The following is a 19306-nucleotide window of genomic DNA, read 5'->3' as shown; positions in this document are numbered from 1 at the left end:
CCAGGGTGATCCCAGTGGGTGTCTGGGGAGATTGTATGCTCCCCAGGGTGGCTCCTCCAGCCCTGGCCACCCATGCTTTCCTCTGTCAAGCCCCTGACCTTCTGGGAAGCATACCAGCCTTTCTCCTATCTCTGGCTTTTTTATTTGCAGCTCACCCTTCCACCCAGAAGACCCATGTTCCCTCTCCCCGTGCTCCTGCCTCAAGACTCTCTTTCACTCAACAATGTTAGTGGAATGTCTGCCATGGGTGAAGATCAGGTCCAGGCACTGGGGACACAGTAGGATAGATGGACAGAGGGGCTTATGTCTTATTCCTCCTTTACCCCAGTTTCTAGCATAAGAAATGCTTGGTAAATGTTGAGAAGATGATACACTAGTGGGATTCTCCACATCTGTTCTTGGACACACTCTGAAAGCCAAGCACATGGAAGCCCAATCCTCACACTACCATGAGATTGCCAGGGCTGGACACAACTTCCAAGACCTGGGACGAAGCTGCCAGGGCCGTGGCCCTGTCCTTGAGTGACTGTGTGGGCCAGTTTGGTTGGCACCAGGCCACTGGCAGGTTGGGGCAGGCTGGCAGCTGGGCCCCACCTGGAGCACTTTGATCTGCAGGCAGAAGCTTCCTTTCTCTCAGGTCCTAGTTTGGGTTCATTTGATCATTTCACTTAATTGGATTAATCCCGCGGCTTAGGCAGGTCTCTTCAGACTTGCCTTTGTCAGAGCATAGCGTCAATTCTAAGTAATTATATTTCCCTAACTTCATTTCCCATGGAAATTTCAATAGGATTTCCTCATCGGATGCTGGCATCTGTGTGAGGCATCCCCCACAGGGGCTCTACTGGGCCCCACTCTGCTCTGCAAAGGCCCTCCATGGGGTCTCTTCAGGAAGCCTCATGACAGGACACTCCAGGATGAGGCTGGGCCTCTATCTCTCAGAGCTTGCTTTCTCCATCCCTAAATGGGGGTCCCCCAGTTCCTGCCTGCTTTCTCACTCTCCTTCTAGGAAGTAGACCCTGCTCTGAGCCTCTGACTCCTGTCTTGGGACTGGGGCCCCAGCCTGTCCTACACCCCTCAGGTTCTACTCTTAGCTCCATTTGCTGAGCTGTTTTAATTCAGAGACACCATCCTGATGGGGTGCTGCTCCTCGCTATGTAAGGACTAAGTTGTGTCTGCCAAACTCATATGTTGAAGCCTCAACTCCCAACATGACTATTTTAGGAGATAGGGTCTATGGGAAGGTAAAATTAGGTCAGAAATGTGGGCCCTGATCCTATTGGCTCGTGTCCTAATGACAGAGGGCTCTTTCTTCCTACCATGTTAGGACACAGAGAGAAGGTGGTCATTCTCAAGCCAGGAAGAGCGCTCTCACTAGAAACCACACCGGCTGGGAGCTTGCTGTGGGACTTCCAGCCTCCAGATGGTCAGAAATGAATGTCTGTTGGTTAAACCCCTGGTGTATGGTGCCTTGTCAGGCACCACCCCAGGAATTAGAAGCTCTGCCCTGCAGCCAGCCTGGGAAACCCAGAGGAGGGATGCTGTGTAACACCAGCCTTTCTCGCTGTCAGTGGTCTACAGGAGGACTTCTGTTCCAAAGTGAATCTCATGGTACAGGTGAAGGATGTGACACTATCCATCCAAAGCTGCCATTGGCACAGAAGTGGTGCTCGATAACCCTGGATGCCCTGTCCCCCATTCTGGGGGCCTCCTGTGGTTACCTGCAGAGCATCTGTGCTGCTGGCCAGAGTTGCAGACCTGCCTGGGACATTCTGGTTAAATTACCTCTCTTTTCTGTGCCCATGAGGCATCACCTCGAATGCCTACAGACAGAAAGCACATCTTTCTTTCCTTCCGGCATATGGTATTTTGTAAGGCGACAGGTCTGCCAAGACATCACAAATCCCTCCATGAGCGAGGCAGCTTTCCCCGAGACTGGGGATGCCGCTTGCCACTGAGGCCTGTTAACAGATGGCCCAGGGAGAGGCGGACGCTGTGAACCAAGCTCCGGTGCTTGAAGCATAGCCGAGGCCTCATGTTTCTTTTCAAGTTGATACTGATTTGCACAGGACAGGGAGAGCTGCTCAGGCTGTGGTTGCTGCAGTCCAAGTTCTGGAATAATCCTCTATCTAAGGAGAAAGGGCCGTAAGGAGAACTGTGTGGGTGCTGGAGGGGAGGTGTGAATGGTCTCGTGTCTCCATGGGCAGGCGTCTGAAGAGCTCTGCGGGGGAGATTTGACTTTGCAAACATCTCCAGAGCAGGGTTTCTGTGGCTCATTCCAGTTCGAAGCTGAGTGGCAGTTCTTGGCCACATGGCACCAGAGAAGATCAGAAGACTTTCACACCAGGCCAGGGAACACTCTGGTCTGTGGCAGTGCACTGCAGGAAAGGCTCCTGCTCAGGGAGTGGTATCTCCAGGCTCCAATGGCTCTGGTTCTGCCGTGTTGAGATGTAATTTAAGAAGATGAAGCCAGAGACCCTCTGGGCTAAAATCCAGGTGGGAGGTGATGCAAGTCTGAGCTGGGAGAAGATGGATACAGGGAATGAGAGGATTATTTATGAAGCTAACTCGGCAAGTGGTAAGGATGGACATGGGGTGATGAGCAGCGGAGTGACAAGGGCGGTTCCTGGTTTCTGGCGGAGGTCCCTGACGGTGGGATGGGGCCAAGGGATTTGACAGACAGGACAGGGGAAGCTAGCAGGATTGGTCCTGTCTGCCTATGCAGCCCAGACCAGACTTTCTGGTGTCAAAATCCTCCTTCAAGCTGAGGTCAGCTGAGATTGGCTGTCTCCCTCAGGGACCTGTCAGGGGATCTGGGGAGGGCTATGTGTCATCAGGAGAGGACCAAGGTGTCAAAGAATGTATACCTGTCCTTCTAGGGGTTACTCAGGGCTGTTTCAAAGGAGCAAAGAGATGTTATCAGGTGGAAACAGATGTGCCTCTTGGAACACAGGGAAAGCCCCGTGAAAGAATGGGAGTAGATAAAAAGATATACATGGAGGGAGTTCAGGGAAGTCTTCCTGGAGGAAGTGACCCCTCTCCCCCCAGCTCAGTGTTGCTGGGTATGTAAGGATTGGAAGAGAAGGAAGAGAACTTCTTGCAGATGGAAAGTTGTGCGTAGACAGTACGGTGTGTTTGTGGGGGTGGGGAGGCAAAAAGGAGCCACATCTGTTCTGCCCTGTATGCAGCTCTCCGGGCCCTTGTGGAAAGGCTTTCTGAGCATGCCTGAGAGGTCAGCCCCTAGTGGGTTGTGCTTCCCCACCCTAGGTCAAGTACAGATAGCTGAGACCTTCCTTTGGGGGCTGAGACACACCCCATTGTTGGAGACAATCCTCTTTCTCTTTCTTAGCTACTGAAGGCCCCTAACAATATCTGCTTCCATCCCTGTAATCAGAAATGAGCTTTAGGCAACTTTCAGAGTAATTTCTCCAGACTTGGAGACAAGCTAATTTATGGTGGAGCAAATGTCATGGATATACCATGGCCTTTCAGTCTCTACACTTAGAAGGCTGGGCTCAGAGACCCGGAGTTTAAGAGCAGGTGTGTGAATGATAGCAGGTTAATGGGAAGGGATGATTAGGATGGCATTTGGGAGGACAGGGGACAGAGGAGGACTCCTGCCTCATTTTTCCTCTAAAATGATGACAGCAGGTCAGAAAGGAGAGCAGAGAGATTTCTAAAACGTCAAAGTTGTAAAAACAATAGAGCCTAATTCAGGGCTTTTGGTGTTTCTAGAACATTTATAGTAATCAAGAAGGGATGTTACCTGCCACTCTGGAATCCTTTAGAACAAAGAAGCTGGCAGTCACTTTTGGTGCCCACTTGTTCCTTTGTTCAATCATTTTTCCAGCAGGAGGCAGCCTTGTGTGGTGGTGTGAGTTATGGGCTGGCCACTAATCATATGGCTCAGAGAAAAGTACTTAATTCCTTAAAGCTCAAGGTTCCTTAGTTTTTCAAGTGACCTGATGGACTAGTTAGCACCTTTTGGGCACTCACTGCTCACCAAGAACTATGCTAATTTCTTCCCATGGACCATCTCTTGGAATCCTTATAAACAACTGTGAAGTGAACACTATTGTTTACTCCATTTTGCAGGTGAAGTAACTGAGAAACAGTGAGGTTAACTAACTTAACCTTAATGATACAAAGGGGTAATTGGCAGAGCTGAGCAGCCTGATTCTGGATTTTAAGCAGCTAATCTTTCAGCTAATGAGACATTCTAAGATGAGGGCAATAATCAGAGAGATGTGGGTGGATTATAGAAAACAATGTGTGCTAAGTACCCAGAACAGGGCCTTGAATAAAGTTAAAACTCAGTGAATGATGGTGATAATGGTGAAGGTGATGAGGATGATGATGGTGATGGTGATGGTGGTGGTGATGAGGATGATGATGATGTGATGATGATAGTGATGATGGTGGTGAAGATGGTGATAATGACATAGGGATAATGGTGATGGTAATGGTAATGACAATGATAATATACATGAGTAAGTGTCAAATCCTCTGATAGTTGTCAGGGATGCAGAAAAGGAAAATACAACTCCTGATTGTAGGAGTTAAGGCCTAGCAAAAAAGAAAGAAGATCCTGTGTCCAAATGGCCTGGTATAATAACCAGATGAGAGAGTGGCAGTCTGAACCAGGTTGGTGGCTATGGATACGGAGAGAAGTTGTGAGATTGGAGTCTAGATCAGAAGCAAAGCAAATGATGTATGTTAATGGACTAGGTATCTCAAACTTGGCACTATAACATTTTGGGCTGGTCCTTCTTTGTTGGGTGCGAGGGCTATCCTGTGTACTGTAGAGTTTTAGCAGCAACCCTGACCTCTATATATCAGATGCTAGTAGCAGCTCTTTCCAGTATGACAACCAAGTTGTCTCCAGACCTTGCCTAATGTCCCCTGGGGGGAGAAATCACACAGTTAAAAGTCACTGGTGTAGAGAAAGAAATGATGATTGTTTCTAGGCCTTTGGCTTGAGGAACTGGGTACATGGTGCTGCCATTTTCTAGAAGGAACTATTGTCTTTTATTAAGTGTAATGTTTTTAGCACCTAGAACAGTGCCCGCTCATAATGGGCGCTCAGTAGATATTTACCGAACAAATGAATGTTTAAATGGGAATGGTTGGAGAAATCATAGTTTTTGTGTGGTTTTGGTTTTCTTTGTTATTTTTTAAAGGTTATTTGTTTATTTATTCATGAGAGACACACACAGAGAGAGGCACAGACACAGGCAGAGGGAGAAACAGGCTCCATGCAGGGAGCCTGACGTGGGACTTGATCCCAGGTCTCCAGGATCACACCCTGAGCCGAAGGCGGCGCCAAACTGCTGAGCCACCCAGGCTGCCCTCTTTTTTCTTTTTTTTTTTTTTTTTTAATATTTTGTTTATTTATTCATGAGAAACACACAGAGAGAGGCAGAGACATAGGCAGAGGGAGAAGCAGGCTCCCCTCAGAAAGCCTGATGTGAGACTGGATCCCAGGACCCCGGGATCACCACCTGAGCCAAAGACAGATGCTCAACCACTGAGCCACTCGTGTCCCAGCTTTGGTTTTCTTTGTATGTATTTGGGGTTGGGGTAGAAATGAATGGTTTTGTTTTAGGCAAAGAAGTTTGAGATCTATCAGACATCCTAATGCAAATAAGGAGTTGTCAGTTAAATGTACAGGTCTTAAACTTCTGGGATAAGTCAGGAGATAAATGCTGGGAGTCATTAGCACTTCTATGGTATTTAAAGCCATTGGGCTGTCTGAGGTCTCCAAGGGCAAGAGGAAAAACAGAGAAAAGAAGAGACTGTACTAGCTCTGGGTAGTCAAACACTTAGAATTCAGGGGGATAATGAGGGACATGCTTGGGAAACTAAGGAGGATAGAAGAAGAACACAGATAGGGGGTTGTTTCAGGAGTTGAGAATATGTAATGTTGAAAGGCATGAGTGCAACACCATATTGGCCCTTGGAGTTGGTGACATGGAGTCCGTGGTGACTCAGGCAGAAGCCAGCTTAGCAGGACAGGGAAGACAGTTGCAATGTGTTCAAGAGACACCAGGGAGAAGTGCTAGAGAGGGCTTGTGGATTTTGCTATGAAGTTTGTGAAAAGATAGGGTAGTAAATGGAAGAAAATGGTAGGGAGTGGGGAAGAAATTACCCTGACTTTTGTTAAAATGGGAAGGAAGATTTTATTTGAGATGATTGTACCAGGGGAGAGAGATTAGGTTCAACTCTGAATATAACAGGGGTGAGTAGGGTCTTCAGCCAAAGAGCAGCATGAGGGGCCATGAACAGAAAACTGTGAAGAGAGGCTATCAAGGGTGGTTTCTCACTAAACTGGTCCGCATGGATTCTTCTAACAGCAGACCACAGACTTAGATGTCAAGGGTGGAGGGATTCTAACTAAACTGACTTAGCAGGATTCTTGCTACAGGCAAGCCAAGGTCAAGGCCTAGTCTAGAAGAGTGATCAGAGGAGCCTAACTGAAGTTCGGTCAAGGAGGGAGTCTCTGCCAGGTGTCACAGCCAGGTTTCTCAGGGAGACACTGCAGCATGTTGGTATACCATTTGACTCTGGAGAGAGAGCTCTGCCACTGTTGGTACCTGTCCCCAGTGGGCAAGGTGTCCAAGCAGCCCAGAACATGGCTTCAGGCTTTGGACTACTGCTGTGTCCTGTTTTCAAGGTCACAGAGCTCTTGCCTCTGCCACAAGGGAGGCCACAGATGGGCTCTGCTCCCTTTTAATCCCCTAATCATAAATTTGGCTTTTGGGAAAAGCTGCACTAATTACCATATCGCTCTGCCTTGGCTCCCCATGAGCCCAAGGCAGGGCTGTTGAGGGGTTTGCTAATCAGGCACAATAAATTGACCATGAACACCATGGCATAGGCCCAAATAAGAAGACAGGAGTTCCTGTCCCTTGTTAACGTCCTTGCACTCGCCTCTGTCCAACATGGTGGGTTGTATCTGATTTCTCCTCTGGGGTGGTGAGTGGCCCCCAGCTGAGAGACATCTCTTAATTTACCTTCGAGTAAGGAGAGAAGGGCCTTAGGTGACCTTTCTCACAGTCAGATCCTGACACCCGCAGGATCAATAGTCACAAGATTGAATTGACCCAAAGGTTGAGTCATCTCTTTGCCAAAGTTTCTAATAAAAATGTGCATTTGGGAGGCTGCTTCTAATCTGGTGTCTGGGGTGAGATTGAAGCCCTTAGTGAGGTGTCTGGCATGTGACCAGTGCTCAATACACATCTGCTGCTGTTGCTAGTCTTGTTTTTGTTGTTTCTGTGAGTCCATCAGCTGACTCCAATGGTATGAGATGGGTCATTTGTTAGCATGTTTTCCTAATATTTGGCAGCCAATAGCTTCAGTCGTAATGTATCTTTTCCTAGAATTCTAGAAGCCATGGTTAGGACAGTGGTAGGTGAAATGGGGACAGGGCATTGTTGGAAAGGGACCAAATAAGAAGAGGTATTTAAAGGAGGCTAGTGTAATGGTGGAGTTTGGGATGGGTTTACACATGAAGGGAATGAAGCAGGAGACTCATCATCCTTCTGTTCCTGTCTGACCATTTCAGAGAATGACTTGGCTGAGACCTCTGTGTATTTGAGGAGTCCCACTCAAGAGGGCTATATCAAGATGGATGTGCAAAGAGGACATTGCCATGTCCTCTGTGGCACATGCACTTAGATTCACTTCAGTTTCATCACTCCCATCTATTCCTCCATCCACCCACCTATTCGTATATCTACCCCTCCATCTACCATCCCATCCATTTATCTACCCATCCACCCACCCTCTTATCCATCCACCCATCCATCTACCCCTATCTATCCATCCACCTCATATCCACCCATCCACCCATTCCCTTTTATCCACCCACCCTGTATCTATCCACCCACCCCTCCATCTATCCACTTCTCCACCCATTGGTGGATTAGAGTATCCATCCATCCACCCACCCTCCTATCATCCATCCATCCATCCATCCATCCATCCATTCACTTACCCACCCATCTACCCTTCCACTGCCCTTATCTATCTGCCTTCCCACCCATCCATCACTCACTCACCTATCCATCCACCCATTTGGCAATAATTATTGAGTCCATTCTGTGTGCTTATTAGAAACAGAAATGATAAGACATTTCCCTGCTCAGGAAAGGCTGTTTGAAAGGTCTACCAAAAGATCATAGCAATGTACAAAGCACCAAACCAGAAGTATGCCCAATGCATTATACAATGCACAGTGCAGCCCAGAGTGGTGAATGATTCAATGTGAGAAAGTCAATAAAGTCGTCTTGGAGGATACTTAACCCCGAAAGAGTAGCAATTAGCTGGGCAGACATGGTGGTGGGGGAGGAGTGCATGAGCAAAGGGAGGGACATTCATATGTGTACCATGGAGAGAGAGCCCAGCTCATGGGACAGTGGTTGCAGGCGTTTGGCTGGATGGCTAGACTACAGGACTTGTGTGAATTTGTTGGGGGCAATGAGCTGGAAAAACACACACATAAGATCACAGAGGACCATGCTACTGTGTCTGGACTTCATTCTGAAGATTGTGGGGGCCACTGTTGGACTTAATGAAGGGGGTGTCATGATCATTCTTGTGTCATAGAAACAACACCTGGGTGAGTTCTCTGCCATCATCAGGACTAGAGCTGGGAGCCGACAGAAGGAGGATAGGCGATAATCCAGGTAGAAATGGGGATGGGTGGGGACCATTTGAGATCTCAGCCCTTGAGCACTGGTTTCATTCCTGACACCTTCTCAGAGGGAAGCATGTTTATGGCCATGAGCTTTAATTAGTCTTGACTGGAAGATGGACTGAATTCTGAATGGAAGCTGATGGAAAGGGGGCCCCACATTCTTGGCTCATCTGTAGTAGGAATCTGACAGCACATTGATCTGTTTGTGGTTTGTCAGTTTCTTGCCCATTCCTCTGGTCTTTAAGACAAAAAGTCCCTGATGGGGCATATTAGCCCTTATCAAACCAACAGGTTTCTTAGTGGGATGGTTGCCTAGTGTCCCCATCTCTGAGGCTTGTTGGTGCCACACAGGGAGTGTGGGAACCTGCAGCTGCCCCTGGGGGCAGGGTGGAATGTGCCATTACTCCAGAAAACCACTGGGCAGGTTTTGTGAATTCCATGTTCTTCTTGTCTATGATCCAGCTACCCTACTACTAGGCATTTACCCAGGAGAATGAAAACATGCATCCATCCAAAGGTGCGTGTGAATGTTCATAGCAACTGTATTCACAGTTGCTTCAAATGGGGACAACCCAAATGCCCATCAAGCAGGCGAGGGGACAAGCAGATGGTGCACACATGCACGCATGGGATATTCCTCAGCCATAAAAGAACAGCCGACAACTCACACAACGGGAACGAATCGCAAAAGCATGGTGAGCTGAAGAGGCCAGTATAGAAGATTGAATAGCGTGTGATCCCATTTACAGGAAATTCTAGAAGGGAGAAAACTGATTTGTGGTGTCAGAAAGCAGAGCAGTGGTTGTCCACAGCGGGGATGATGAGGTGGTACTGGGTGAAAGGAAAATGTGGGAATTTTCTAGGGTGCTGGCAATGTTCAGTATCTTGATGGGGATGATATTTACATGGTGTGTGTATTTGTCAAGATTTATAAACACTGGTTTTAGATGATTTGCATTTTGAGTTCACTCTATGTAAACTATACTTTGAAGAACAAAACATAAAGGACAAAGGAAACAAAGAGATGAAAAGAAAAGGAAGGGGAAGAGGGAGGGAGGAGCGGGAGGAAATAGACCCAAGTCCACTCTGAATCTCAGGACAGCGCTGGGCCTGTCCTTGGGTCGGTGTGAGATCTGCCTGCCCTCAGCTGAGCCAGGAGTTCCTGGCCATTTCTCCAGGCCTACCTCGGAATCACACTCAGGGGAGGGCCGTTCCTAGTGTCCACAGCTGCTTGGAATAGACAGCCCGGAGGGAGAAGTGGTCTGTCAGAGGGAGACTCCTGTGATCTGATGGTGCGGCCAGGGTGTGGGCTGCAGCCAGTTCTCTGGAGGCCTGTTGTGCTGTAGAGATGTCCTGGGCTGTGTTTATACCCTAAAAAAGCAAGCAGGCACTGCTGCTCTACATTAAGCCCCCTCCCCACTGGACTGTACCTTCTTCATTGCATACATGAGCCAGGTAAGGAGTGAGCCCTCAGTGGGTTGATTCCTTTGCCATCAGGAAGTTAGTGCCCTGGGTGGTCATGTGGAGGGGACAACTGTAGTTTGTGTCTGCTAAGAGCTGCTCTGTGGCATAATTTTGAATGCTTTGTGTGTATTATCTCTTTTGTACCTGAAGGAAAGTCTACGGATCTTTATCCTCTGAGAAGGATGCTGTGGATTCATAAGGTCAGGTGACAACTCAGGGTCACAGAAAGGTCGGGATGTAGATCCAGAGCTCTGGACACCAGGGTCATGGTCTGTAAGACCACTGTGACTCTGGTCCAAGATGTGGGTGGCAGCCATGTGGGTGGTGACAATGCGGAGATCTTGGTGGCTTGGAGTATCCTCCTTACACCCAGAGGTGGCCTCCTTTCCTTTCAGTGATAAGTGGTTGTCCTGCAGGGAACCTGCTCCTCTGAAAGCTCTGATGGAGAGCACAGTAGGGGTCTGGCCAAGCAGAGCCTCCTGATGTCCCACAGCAACTTGGAGCTTTCTGAGCAGGGTCAGGGCTGTTTGTTCAGAAGCACAAACACTGAGTGTTGCCATCCAAGGCCATGGGAGAGTGAGAACTGATTCCCACCATGCACACAGCCAAGGGATAAAGAGAGAAGAGGAAAATAAGGAAGGCATCCACCAAACTAGTTGCTGTGCTGATAATCAAGGTGTTGATTCAGTTACCAACAGAGCCTGGAAACACCTGGGTTCTTCCAGTTTGACTCAGAAACCAAGTACCTTTGCATTCGGAGAACAAACATAAATCTTTCTTTTGATAAAGGAGGAAATTAGCAAGTGCAAAAAGAAAATGTTTTCTCTTATCTTGGATCACCCTTGGAGAGACTCTGAGGAGATAGGAATGAAGCGGCTCCCACATCCAGAGCTATGTCCAGGCAGGAGCTGATGGGGCCCCAAGACAGAAGGCACAGTGGGGACTCTTGAGAAGTAGACCCCAGAGGCAGATCCCTTCTTATGACCTTACGAGGTCATGTTGCCTGTGTTGGAGGCATCGTGATGACATTACTAAGTCTGGCTGTTTATATCATTCCCAGATATAAATGATTATTTCAGAAGCTATTGTGAAATTTTCTCAGCAAAACTGGTTTCACTTTGCTCTAATTTCAGAAATGAGGGCCCTGTGTTTTAGTGGGGCAGGCCTGCCTTGGGTTGCTTGCAGCAAATCCACATGCCTTCCTGCTAAATGGTAAGTGACCCGGGAGCGTGAATCAGGAGCCCAACAGTGTCCACCACGCAGCTACTCCCACTCTGGGGGAAGCTCTACTTTGGAACAATCAGGCACAAAGTTTCAAGCATAAATACGCTAATGGCATTGTTACTTAAAATAAGGAACAAGTGGAGGAACCTCATTCCTATAAATAGAGGAGCATTCATTGTGGCTCATTCACAGGATGGATTGTTGTGGAGCTGCAGAAATGATGTTTGGAGGAATTATTTTTATCACGAGAGAGACATTCTCAGAACATGATTTTTAGTGACAAGACCATACACGGATTGTCTATACTGAGCATCACACCCAAATAGGCTGGCTGTCTTCAGGTGGGTTAATGAGAAATCTTACCTCCATGCCTGCTCTTCACGTTCTTTCCAGGTTCTCTGAGGTCATTGTCTGTTACTTTTATGATCAGAAACACAATGTAGTGAAGACAGATTGGGTCCACCGCATGAGTTCCCCTCTTACTTTGGCCCCTCCTGTCTCCCCCTCAATCCCCTGCTTTGTTGGGGTTGAAAGCCATAGTCACAAATGGCATTTTGGAATTGATGTTGCAAGCCTTCTATACCTGGTGCTCCAAACTATTGATGGGCAGTTTCTCTTCTCGTTCCCACTTGTCCCTTCCTCTGGATGGTCATTCAATCTGGGACATGGTGACTCCATCGCGGGCCTCCCTCTGGGACCTGGCTTCATGGGCTGCCCACGTTCACCTCCAATCATCAGGTATTAGTGAAAATGCAAACACCAGGACTGATTTAGGGGCCCTGACTCGTGATTCCCAATTTCCTAGACCAAGAGGAAGCAAAGCCAGACCACACTGGACAGGGCTTGAGGGCATACAGGTGGAGGTGGTGACTCTGCATTGGATTCCTCTTGCATTCACCTCTCCTGTGTGGTCTCTGTCAGAACTTTTGAGCTCATAGCCTTCTACCTCTGTGGGATGTTTGCCTTGTGTATAGTTTCCCTTCGGATAGTCTTCTGTATACCCATGACACCCACGTGCTAGAGCTGCCATAGCAAGTCCTCCAACTGGGAGCTTAACCAATAGATGTTTGTTTTCCCACTCACAGTTCTGGAGGCTGGAGGTCTGAGATCAAGTTGTTGGCAGGTTGATTTATTCTGAGACCCCTCTCCTTGGCTTGAAAAAAAGCATTTAACTACCATTTGAGACTGACCCCCATTTCACACACATTCATCCGTATATCTATTTAACAGTTTTCAGAACCTGCCCAAATCAGGGACACCAGCAACCAGGCATCCATGCCAACTGTGATAAGGCATGGCCCAACCCCTGAGATTTCAGATTTTCAAATTATTTGTATGTTTCTGTCACTCAGTCTAGACTCACTGAACAGTCTATTAATAAATATTATAGCGTATTTTATTTTGAATCATGTGACTCTATCCATAGAACCTATCCTTGCCCAAATTGCAGGAGGGAATTCTCTGATGGATAAATTTGGGAGCAGGCTCAGCTTTTGTCTTTGCTTCTGCATTTGCCTGCCCACAAAGGGGGTTTGTTGAGATATAATCCATGGAGTGTGAGTTTCCTGAGGCATTTAAGAGGGGTGAATTCAGTCTGGGGAGCTCATTATGGTTGTTGATCGACATTACACATTCTCAATTTCATTAGCAAGCAAAGGCTACTGTTTTGGTCTTTATTCTTCTGACACATATATAATGTTCTTCTCAAACATTCATTCTGAACTAAGGAGGTATTATTAATTGATTAGAGTTCCCTAAAAAATATGTCAGAACCCTATCCACCTCCATACCCCTGAATGTGATCTTATTTGGAAATAGAGTCTGTAGAGGTAGTTAAGTTGAGATGTGGTCATTAATATGGGTACTAACCCAACATGACTAGTACCCTTATAAAGAAGGGAAATTTGGACACAGACATACACACAGGAAGAATGCTATGTGAAGATAAAGCAGAGATTGGGATGGTGCATCTACAAGCCAAGAATGCCTAAAAATGCTGCCAAATCATCAGAAGATAAGAAAGAAGCACGGAATGGATTCTCTCTCAGAGCACCCAGAAGGAAGACATCAAGTCTGCCTCAGCTTGATCTTGGACTTCTGGCCTCCAGAAGTATAAGCAAATATGTTTCTGCTGTTTTATGCCATCCAGTTTGTGGTACTTTGTTACAACATCCCCAGGAAACTACATAGAAGAAAAGAAAAGTGTATGTATCAGCTTCCTAAAGCCTTATCACTAGTCTCATTAGATGAATTCAGGTCTCTTTTGGATAAAGAGTTCTTGTTTCCAAGTTTCTGCCACTTGTTGCTCCTGTCCAAGATGGTGCTTGAAGTGAGAGTGTGGTAGTGGCTCCTTTCATCAGCCTGCTTCTCCCCTTCCACGTCCCCTAGAGTAAAAGTATCATTCAATGCACCACATGACCTGTGCATAACAGACAGCAAGCACATCCCCACGGCTTGGAAGAAGCTCACTGTGAATTTCAGGCTTGTAAGCTAGGTCCTGAGGTGTTCAACAAAGAGATAACATGAAGTATAAATCCTCTTCCTTTGGCAACATCTCGATTTCCCTGCCCTCATTTTGCTAAAGGATTCTCATCGACTTAGTTCCTAGATGCAGTGCTGGCTGATGGGCCCTTTATTCAAGAGTCCTGGTCCCCTGGAACAAGACACCTTCTGAATTGGTCTTGGAGGATCTCAGAGCAGATGCCAATGCATCAGTTTGGTGTCTACAATGTCTTGTCCCCTCACATCAGCCTTCCTTGTGTACATGCATTCTGAGCACCCTCTCTGAACCCATGTAAGGCCCGGCCTACAGACAGCAGCTCACTCATCAGCATTGCTCTGGATGATACACAATCATCGCTCTGTGTATTTTTGCTTTGGGAAGTATGAAACATAGGATGGTTTTGACTGCAAGTAATAGGAGATCTGACCAAGAGAGCGTACACTGTAAGTTGTTGGTTATCCCATAAAACAAGAAGTCACAGGGGTGGGGTGGCTCCAGAGTCTGCTAATGCAGCATCATGGTGACATTGTGCAAGCCCAGAAGCTTTTCATCTTTTACTCTGCCATTAGCAGCATAGCAGGCACGTTGCCCTCCAGGAATGGAGAATGGCCAGAGTGATTCTGAGCCTCACAGGCAGACATGGGACCCCTTGGGGGAAAAATAGAATACGATTCTATTTGTTCTTAAATGCTTATTCCCTCAACCCTACCAGCCATACCTCAGCACCTAAAGCAGTCCTTGACAAGGGAAAGGACCAGGTCAGACCAATTACATTTCAATTCCAGGGTAGAAAAAGCCTCCCTACCTTCCAAACATGTGGCTATAGAGAGCTTTGCTGTAGGAGGAAGTGGCCGTGACCACTGGGAAGGAAACTGCCAGTGTCACCCAAGGAGAAACCCCAGTGTGGTGCCCTGGCCTGTAAACAACATAGAAACAGGTGAACAGGGGGAGCAAAGGCCTTCAGAGTTGAGTTTTTCCTTTAGGATTTGGCTCTGAGATCATGACCTGGGCTTTCATAGGTCTGACACTGGCCGAAGGCTCACCTGTTCCAGAAAGCACATGTAGTAATCAGGTTTGTGTCATCTGCAACCTGATTCCAAAAGGATATCTGCATAGATGTCATTGAGTCCAAGGAGGAGTTTTGGGCTTGTCTCTGGGGGAGTGGGGATTAGAAACAGGGTTGATACCTTTTTGCTTCCTGCTTGCATTCTTCTTGACTTCATTTTCTCCTGTGTGAGATGAGTTTTGTTATGGTCCAAGGAATGAAAGAGTCTGTGGTCCACGAGGCATTCTTCCAGTACCTTCCCCAGATGTAGGAAGTTCTCACTGTTGCTCTGCAGGAGTGTCCTGGAGCTGCTGCGATGACCTCGGAGGAAACTGCGCAACTCAGAGCAACATCATCCCTTCTCCTGCACTCTGGAGGCTGAAGGTTTTGTACCTTCTGAGAACAGTGAGGGAGAAGCCCTCCCAGGCCTCTCTCTCAACCTATGGAGGTTTGCCAGGAGTCTTAGGAATCCATTTGCCTATGGACATATCTCCTGGGTCTTACTTCACCTTCACACAGGACTCTCCCTGTGCATGTCTCTGTCCCGAATTTCCCCTTTTGTTAGGACACCCAGTAGATGGGATTAAGGGTTCACCCTATTCTGATATGACCTCATTGAACTTATTACAACTACAATGACCCCATTTCCAAATAAGGCCACGTTCTGAGGTGTTGCGGGTTAGGACTCCAAAACAGGATTTTGGGGGACAGAGTTTGGCCCATAACACACTCCAATAAGAAAATCTCCCCAAAGAACTCTTACTGGCATTGTGTGCTCACTCTTGTCATCAATGTCTTTAATCAGGGATTGGGGGCAATGTTCAGGGAAAAATAAAATGCCAGATATTGGTGGGAACCTGGAGGCTATGCTCCCATAGAGAGAAACTTTTCCAACCACCTCTGTGAGGGCAGCCAGAATTTCATGTAGACCATTACCCTCGACCTTTACATGGCTGACATACAGAGGGTCACCTCTCTGTCACTCTTGGCAACACCAGGGCTCTGGGCTGGGGTCTCAGCTAGGGTTGGAGATGGAGTCTACAAGCCCACCACATCATTTAACTGGTGACTTCTTAGTATGAGGATGTAAACCCAGGCCGGATGACAGTCTGATCATCCAGCCTCAGGGAAGAGTGGCTCAGCAGGTGATAAGCCAGGAGTGGCTCAGGGTCCCCTCTGAGTAAGATCTATGAGGCTGCTTCACCTGAATTCCTTTTTAAAAAGTACAGATGTTTGGACCTATCTGCAAAGATTTGCACTCAGTACTCGAGGCCCAGGCAATGGTAGTTTTTGAAATCCTCCCAGATGATGCTGGAGCTTGGTCAGGTTAGAGACCTGCTGACATATCAGAACACGCACGGGCTTTGGGGTCAGGAGGTCCAGGGGACATGCACTCTGCCTCTTCCGAGATTTCAGACTTTAGGGAAGTTGCAGCAGCAGGCCAGCAGGATGCCATCTGTGGCTCCTACCATGTGCTGATTCCCTCAAATGCCTTAAGCACTTTACTTCTTCCCAACGATGCAACAGAGAAGGTGTTGTTGACAGGCCGAACCACACAGTGATTGAAAATGTGGTCTGGACTTGCATGCTGGCTTAGTGTGTGACCTTGGGCAAGTTCTCTTAACCCCTGTGCATAGTTTTTCTCGTTTGTAAAATGGGAATCATAATAGTATTTGAAACATTGGGTTATTTTGAAGATTAAATACATATGTATTTCCTTTGGGATAGGGCCTCAGTTAATTTCTGCTATTCCATGTTTACTTACTCTGTGTGTGTGCACATGTGTGTACTCTGTACTCTCCACCTGCCAAGCTCTGTTCCTGGTACAAAAGATAGTCATGAACAAGAAACAAAAATCCCTGCTTTATGGAGTTTATGTTATTTTAAGGGGAGACAGAAGATAAGCACCCTAAAGGAAAAACATACAGTGTTGTAAATGTTATGCACGCTACAGGAAAATCATGTGTGGAGGAGCATGGGGTCTGCGGCACAGGTGGGGTGGGCACAGAGCTGCAAATGCATGGGGTGGGCAGGGGTCAGGTTGTATCTATCAGTCAGGGCAGGGGCAGGGCAGAGTACATTATGCTAAATAACAAGACTCAACACCACAAAGATTTATTTCTTATTTACTTTTATGTGTCCATCCATGTGGGTTCTATTCTGTGTCATTGTCCCCCAAGAGTCAGCATCATGTTGTCTTTCTCTGGAACATTTCTGGAATCATGGCAATGTGAAAAGGAAAGAGCACGCGGCATGCTGGTTTTAAAGCTCCTTCCCAGAAAGGAAAGGAGTTGTAACAGGAATGTTGCTAACCTGGCATTAGAGAGGGCAGGGAAGCCCCCTCGTTGCTCAGGGAGGGGCGGCTTGTCCTCTGGACCATGACATGGTCCACCAGGGATGTTTGAAGAGAGTTCTAAAGGAGGTGGAGGCCTGAGCTATCTTACAATTGTAGAAACTGAGGCATGCTGAGATTGAGGGACTTGGGTCACTTGGCTATGAGTGTTGGTAATCGAACCTCAGTTAGAACCTGTGTCTTCTGCCTCCAGAGCTGAGATGTTAGCTTTCATGGACAACTTCCAAGCCTAGGTGTCCTTATGCATAAGATGGGCTAGCCACGATGACCGTGTAGGGCCGTGGTGAAGCTGGAAGGCATGCTCACACAGGGCCCTGCTTGGGAATTTCCTCTTACTTTTCTAAAGTGTCCCCTTCAACTTGGATCTTGTCTCTGAGAATGTCAGGATTTGATGTGGTTGGCCTAGTTGTCTCCACCTCCTGCCCAGCCACCACATAAGCTACATGGAAGCTTCTCACTCCTCCACACCAGCTGGTCCTTCCTCTGCACCCGGGCTGAGCTGGGTTCTCAGCACAGCCTGCACACGGCATTGATTGACAAGGCCGGCCAGCGGACTGGCTTCCTGGAAGGGGCCACATGGTGCCGACTGTTTGCGTGCCTGCAGAAGTCTGGTGGGCGCCAGGATCCAGGCATGGGGCAGGCAAAATGGAGGAGGTGGAAGTGTCCTCCCCTCCACTCATATTCCCAACATAGCTGCAGCTGTCAAGTGTCCAGGGCAGCTATCCCAGAGCCTGGCTCACTGATGGGTCTCCTGTTCTCACCTTTACACCCTCACACACCCTCCACAATTAAAATTTTCCCGGGAAGCGGTCCATCCTAACTCTCCTTTTCCAGCCTTTTCTGTGGGGCATCAACAAGAACCAAGGATTCCCTGGAGTTAATTGAGAGGGAATCTGCTGTGTGTCTCCTCCTTCTCTTCCCAAAGTGCGTATTTGCAGGGGCATGTACCTGCTCTAGAGAAATGATAGAAGGTGGGGTGCTCAGCTATTTATGAAGTGTCTCATTGAATGCCCCCCTTCAGAAAGGAAGAAATAATCCCGGAAAGTATTGTCACTTGCCAAGGGATGGGAGTGAAGTGTCCCCGATTTGACCCCAGGCTACATGACTCCTGACTTTGTTTCTGGCCACTCTTGCTATGATTCTCAAAGAAAGCTTTTCTGGGGTGCCTCAAGCCATGTTGGCAATTTGATGGGACTCCATGGCCTTTTTTCCCATCCCAATAAAAATCTCATTTTACTGTTCCTAATGATTGGTTTTGCTGTCACATCTTCCTCCATCCCCCACATTTGCTTAATCCCTGAGAATACATATTATGTACAAGCCCAGGGGCTGCAGAGATGGTAGTGAGTGCATTCAGTGGCCTGCCCTGGTAACTTGGTCGACATGTCCATCTTATTACCACATCTCAGCTAGTAGCCTCTGTACCCTGGCTGACCTTCTAAATGAGACTGAAGGTGCTGGTGACTGAGAACAGACAGTGCTCCCTCTTGCTCTTTGCCTGGTATGCTAAACTCTGGCATTCACTCCCTTCCTCCGTTTCTGCATCCACCTCAGAAGTATCAAAAGTTCTTCTGGGGCTGAGCTGCCTGGGCGCACAATAGGAGCTACCTGCCTCTTTCAGCCTTCTGAGAGCCCATCAGTTTTGTCTCCTCTCTGCCTTGCTTAGCACTTCCATGAGCAAAAACCGAGTCTCTTTCCCCTAAAACCATAGGGTCCAAGTTGTATACTTTCTAATTAACCAAAGCACGTCAGATGACTGATCCATCATGCCTCCCTGCACACCCTCTGTGCAGGCTGATGCCTGGTAAGCCACATGTCCCCCTGCACACTCCCCTCTGTGTAGGCCTGGTGCCTGGTAAGTCATACTGTGCCTCCAACAATGCCTATAGGGCCATACTTGCCAGGCGTCCACCTCCACCTCATTGGTGCCTCATGCACAGTTGTCTGTAGAATGTACAGATTCTAGAATTGCTCCAAGATCAGGAACAAGGCAGGAATGTCCTCCCATCACTCCTTTCAACC

The 19306-nt window shown here is 47.7% G+C and overlaps 1 long non-coding RNA gene across 3 annotated transcripts in view; it reads left to right on the top strand.

Moving 5' to 3' along the window:
* The first annotated feature begins 1367 nt into the window (after positions 1-1367).
* The window catches only part of LOC144310479 (uncharacterized), a 46310-nt gene continuing 28371 nt past the window's right edge, over positions 1368-19306 (top strand). Inside the window, exon 1 of one of the 3 annotated variants that reach the window (XR_013376202.1) lies at positions 1368-2575. This is a non-coding gene — a long non-coding RNA (uncharacterized LOC144310479). The remainder of the gene's footprint in view (positions 2576-19306) is intronic. The other 2 variants (XR_013376204.1, XR_013376201.1) reach the window with 2 other exon arrangements.

This window comes from Canis aureus, chromosome 3 (assembly GCF_053574225.1).
Source record: "Canis aureus isolate CA01 chromosome 3, VMU_Caureus_v.1.0, whole genome shotgun sequence".
NCBI classification, from domain to species: Eukaryota; Metazoa; Chordata; class Mammalia; order Carnivora; family Canidae; genus Canis; species Canis aureus.
This window is presented reverse-complemented; position numbering and strand designations above follow the sequence as displayed.